We start from the raw sequence: 5,416 nt of genomic DNA, 5'->3' as shown, positions 1-5,416 counted from the left end.
GTGTTTTTTTCCGGTGAAAAATTGACTTGCCTTTGCATGTGTTTGTGACGGTTGCCACCGGTGGGGCAGGATACGCTCACCTTTTCGCGAACACCTGGTATCATTACTATTTGATAGTGATTCATAAACACATGCTCATGATATAGTCAGAATTGTACAATCGACTCTGCTTTATGCAGAGATTTCTATTGGATGTGGAAAGGAATATTATTGCCATTATCATTATCATTATTATAAGAGACGGTCTATCAATCACAATCTTCAAATGATTTTGAAGAAACTGTATGCACCAAGGCAGAGCTGACTCATGGACTTCAACTTCTTTATACTTTTAATGCGACGTTTTGGTACAGATGTCAGTACTTTTATCCAGCAACTGGGTAGGCATAGCTACATCGCTAAGTGTTGCCAATACACAGATGAACAAGAACCACACATCAAACAAAGATGCCAAAGTAATGATGGGGTGAAACCTGTAACAAGAAGGTTGTAGTGGCAGTCTGTAATAACAGTGTGTGGTTCTAGTTATTGAGATGATGGTGAGATGATGGTATGAAGTAACCTTGGGGTTATGCCCGCACGGAACGGTAGCTTAACCAGGCCACTTGTGTTACAAGCTTAGAGGTCGTGTCAAAGTTAAATAAGGCTACTGCTTTACCAATCAACATGCTTCATTGGTTTGCCTTAAACCTTAAACAATGGGAGTGGGCACTCAGGGGTGGCCCCAATCTTGGTCTCTTGTTCCATGTTATTGTCGGCTCTGTCACGCTACATCCTCCACATCATTTGTCACCCTTGTGTGTTTACTCCGCTGTGCAGAGTTGCGTCCCTTGTGCACGTCAGAAGCCGATGATCGTGGGATCGAATCCCGGTTCGCCCCGATTATGTTTCTAGGTTTGTCAGCACCATACCCGTGCTCGTGGGTTTCACCGAAGTGGTAAACGTCTGAGACCTGCATCACTTGTGGCTTTCCTCCCACATTAAGCTGACACGCCATGATATAACAGGAATGCTGGCCAAAGCGGCGTTATACCCACTCACTCACTCACTGTTTACGCAGGAAAAACGATTTTAGAAGCAACGTGCGACAGATGGCATACAGGCCTAGCAAAGAAAAACAGCAGAGATGTGCCCAACTATGGAGCAAGTGCACACTTTAAATAAAAATAGCTACACAAATTACAAACGAGGCACCATCCCATACTCGGCAAACGTGGACCTTCCTTTCAGTGCTGGTATATCAGTCATGGCACCATCATTTACAATGTCAGTCAACAAAGCCATTCTATTTCTAATAATGGAAACATTATTTCTCAAGGCATTGTAATTTACAGAATCGAAGCATTCAAAATCAGATAACTCAAATTCTATATCTGTATCTCGAAAACGAAAAGCAACCCTTTCCCGAATATACATACAGTAAACTACGGTTATAACGAACTCAAAGGGACTACTAATTTTAGTTCGTTATAACCGTAGTTCGTTATAAGCATATATGCAGCTTAAGTACAGCAAATAGTCGGGACCAAAAAAGTAAGTTCGTTATATCCGTCAGTTCGTTATAAGCGTGTTCGTTATAACCGTATTTTACTGTATTGTGGATATTTCATACACCTTTCGTTTCTGAACTCCGTCTCATGCATATTCGTGTCCTGCGTATTTTCTTTGGCTAAGATAGAAAATTCCGAATCTGGCTGAAGAACCCACTCATCCCCCAGAGCGATTGTGCGGTCAAATGTCGCTCAAGGGTCACCTGACGCGACCCTTCCATGGAGGTGTCGTCATATAGTAATGCCGTGTCGGAGTACAATAAGATTGTATGTTGTGGGATCAAAGTTTACTTGCAAATTTGACAGTAACGGCAAACATTATTAACCTCGTGAAATTGATCAATGAAAAGAACATGTAGGTCTAATGTTAACCGTTCAATGATATACTAGTCTGGTATCTTATGTTTGCATACAATGGGCACAGAGGCTTCATCTGCAGCCATGCCAGGATCTACTGATCTTGGTTTTGACTCGTGTTTTCGTGGGTTTTACCAAGAAGTAGTTATACAAAGTACAAAGTACTGAAGGAACGAAAGAATGAAAAGTAGAACGAGCGACCAATGAAAAGCCGAGATATTTATAGAAAACTTGTATTTGCCAAGAACACTTCACAACAGTTGATATCCTCTTTCCGGCTTCCCTTACGGTTAAGAATGTACAATATTGTCCAACCCACTCACTCATCTTACATTCTAGTGTTTGCAGCTACAGGGGAAGCCCCAAAGGACCAAGTTGCTCGTCTCCTGGTGTTTCCACAGGGATCAAATGTGAAGCACTTCGTGCATCAGTTTCTCCTTCACAACAACTCGCTGGTAAGGTACTCTCACATAGCAGACACCAACATGCAAGCAGTTGCCTATATGCCACAGGCTCGACTTATTCTACTCGCAACAAGCGCAAATTGCTCCATTGCATCCTATCATTTAGATGACTCCCAAAGGTCGCTGATTAAGACTGGTGTTTGTGCCACCTGCATGGCTGCTGATGAAGATGCAGACTATGTGTTCGTTGTATTCGCCATGGGGCTCAGCAGAATGAAGAGAGACGGGCAACAGTACAAGATTCTTACTCGTCAAAAGGAACCATACAAAACTGCTTCACACATCACAGTGGATACAAAATCCCGAAGAATCTATTATGTCACCCTATTTGAGACGGATTTGATTTCCGCCTCCTATGATGACACAGACAGACGGATACTACATTCTGTCGGAAACCTGCGGGGAATGTTCCTTAATATAATAGAACAGGCCCTGTACTATGTTAACGGAAAGCATCTGATCGAGCTGAAATTGTCAGGAAATACTACAACCAAAGTGATGACATTTAGATCGCGTCCGAGCACTTTTACTATGCATGGTGTGGGGTTTGCTTATTATGCTATTAACATGCCCTACAATGTCCACGTGGTGGACGTTATAAAGAAGACGGATTCCAGATCAAATAGCTACTTTGGTGACGCCTGTATGACCTACCTATTTTGTGATGTGTCTTGAGGGTTAATTCACATCACCATGACAACGGTATGTTGACCAACGTTCCGTCATAATTACTCCTATAATTAGTTTTGGTTATTTAAAATGCAAGGTTATTTAAAATAAGGTTGTTATGGAATTCTTTTGTTATTATCTTTTTTATGCTAGTTGTTTATGATAGTAAAGGATTTAGTTGTTGTGTGCAGGACGGACCTGCTAAGTACGTCAATGGTGTCAAAGAGTGTGGCACATCAACCACAGAATTCAGGCCACAATTCGGGATCTGATTGCTTCCATGGGACGACGATGGCAGTCAGTTTTTGACTCTAATGGAAGTCATATTGATATTGAGAACAGATTACCCTCAACTTGAAAATCTTCTGTTCCATGTGTGCCATAAGAAACCTGGGTCAATGACAATATGTGCCAACTGTGAACAATCGATTACCATCTGTTGATTATATGAAATATAAAATAAAAACATATACATCAAATTTGACATGTGCGTCTCTTTTTGGCACATATTCAAACATACATAAGTACGTATGTATATAATATATGAGCGAGAGAGAGAGAGAGAGAGAGACAGACAGACAGACAGACAGACAGACAGACATACATGAGTAAAGTAAGAATGTATATTCTGTTATTTAGGGGTAGCCTAGTGGTTAAAGCGTTCGCTCGTCACGCCGAGTTCCGGTTTCGATTCCCCACGTGGGTACAATGTATGATAATTGTACAAGGACAAAAACATAAGCCGCGACAGGATCCGAATTTGTCAGCATTATAACCATATAAGTTAAGAGAGTGAGTGAGTGCGAGTTTACTCTGCTTTTAAACAATACCATGAAATCCTTGAAATCCTACTGCACCATGTAGACCTTTCTGCTGATGTCCCTCATAAACTTGTAAGTAGCATCTCTGATTCTGACCCTTCTCATCCACATGCACCAAGACTTTGAGTGAACCATGCTGCGAATCCACGTGTTCAGTTTCCGACCACACCTGCTGAAACAACATTACAAATGGTTGGTGTTGATGTGACTCGCATCGGCCAACAGGACCATAGTCACAGTGTTTGTCATACTGATAATATATCACACCAATTGATATGCAGTAACGCCCCAGTGCATGAATCTTCTGGTACTGTTGAAGGTGTTCCAGTTGTTTAATTTTAGGAGAACATAGACTTTGCAGCTCATGATGTTAAAGTCCACTACTTGTTGTAGGCTCATCACACTGCTACCAAGCTGTATGCAATATAATCACAGGTGACTTCTATATTATTGACAATACCAACCTTCGTCAGTTATTCAAATATGGAACAAAACATCATGAGAAGCATCATATCAATTTGGATCAGATTATGGATGCTGTCAAAGCACATGCCAAATATGGGCAAAAGAGAAGAGGAACCTGTTAAAGTTCTTCCAGGTGGGTTTAGTCAGTGCGCTATGTTGTCATAAAAGAACGCTCAAACTGATAAAAAAGAGGAAATTTGGAATAAACCCATTCTATCCGAGCCAGCTGTTATCCAAAGCATGCCTGCACAGTTTGCAGTCCTTCCAACTGACAAGGCATCAAATAGCAAAACCGTTATATGTAAGCATCACTACATTAATTGTTTGAGCAAAGAACTTGGTATAAGTGGCAAACCAACATGTATGGCCAGCACTAGCATGTTAACGGAGGACGAACTCTGCAATAGTACCACCACCCTTTGACTTGACTTGACACCTGAAGACCTGTCCATTCCTATTTTGTACTGGATTCCAAAGCTCCTTAAAATCAGCACAAAGAGAGATATATTGAGTCCAGCAATATGAACCACCAAATCCCTGTCTCGCAGATAAACCACAATCGGTAGAAGGATTTTATATGCCATCTGAAGTTTACTGAGAAAACAAAATGTGAAATGTTGGACTTTTGGGACATTTAAGGTGAGGTGAGGTGAAATTGGGTTTAACGTCGCGTCCAAGATTATTGCACTTATATAGCGACGTTCATGCACGTGTATGTGTGTGTGTAGCTGTTTGTACTAGTCCGGACTGATGCCGATTTATAGTGCTAGCACACTGAGATACCATGCCGCAGTTTAACATGAATACCCCACTCAGACACAGTATACTGACTCCGAGCCAATCAGTCCTTGTTTTAGCCCCTTAATGCCGAGCGCCAGACAGGGTAACAACAAATACAATCTTTTAACGTCTTTTTGTATGACGCGGCCGGGGATTGAACCCCGGACCTTCCGCTCTCCGGGCGGACGCTCGACCACTAGACCACGAGGGCGGTCTTGGGACATTTAAACCAGAAGGAGGCATCCCTATGTGAACCACTTGTGATCTCCTTCCTGCTGATTTTTCTCTTTATGTATTTGAATCGGAATAT

Source organism: Haliotis rufescens, unplaced genomic scaffold (genome assembly GCF_023055435.1).
Source record: "Haliotis rufescens isolate VD_foot unplaced genomic scaffold, xgHalRufe1.0.p SCAF_62, whole genome shotgun sequence".
Taxonomy (NCBI): domain Eukaryota; kingdom Metazoa; phylum Mollusca; class Gastropoda; order Lepetellida; family Haliotidae; genus Haliotis; species Haliotis rufescens.
The sequence above is the reverse complement of the archived record's forward strand: the minus strand, read 5'-3'. Positions refer to the sequence as shown.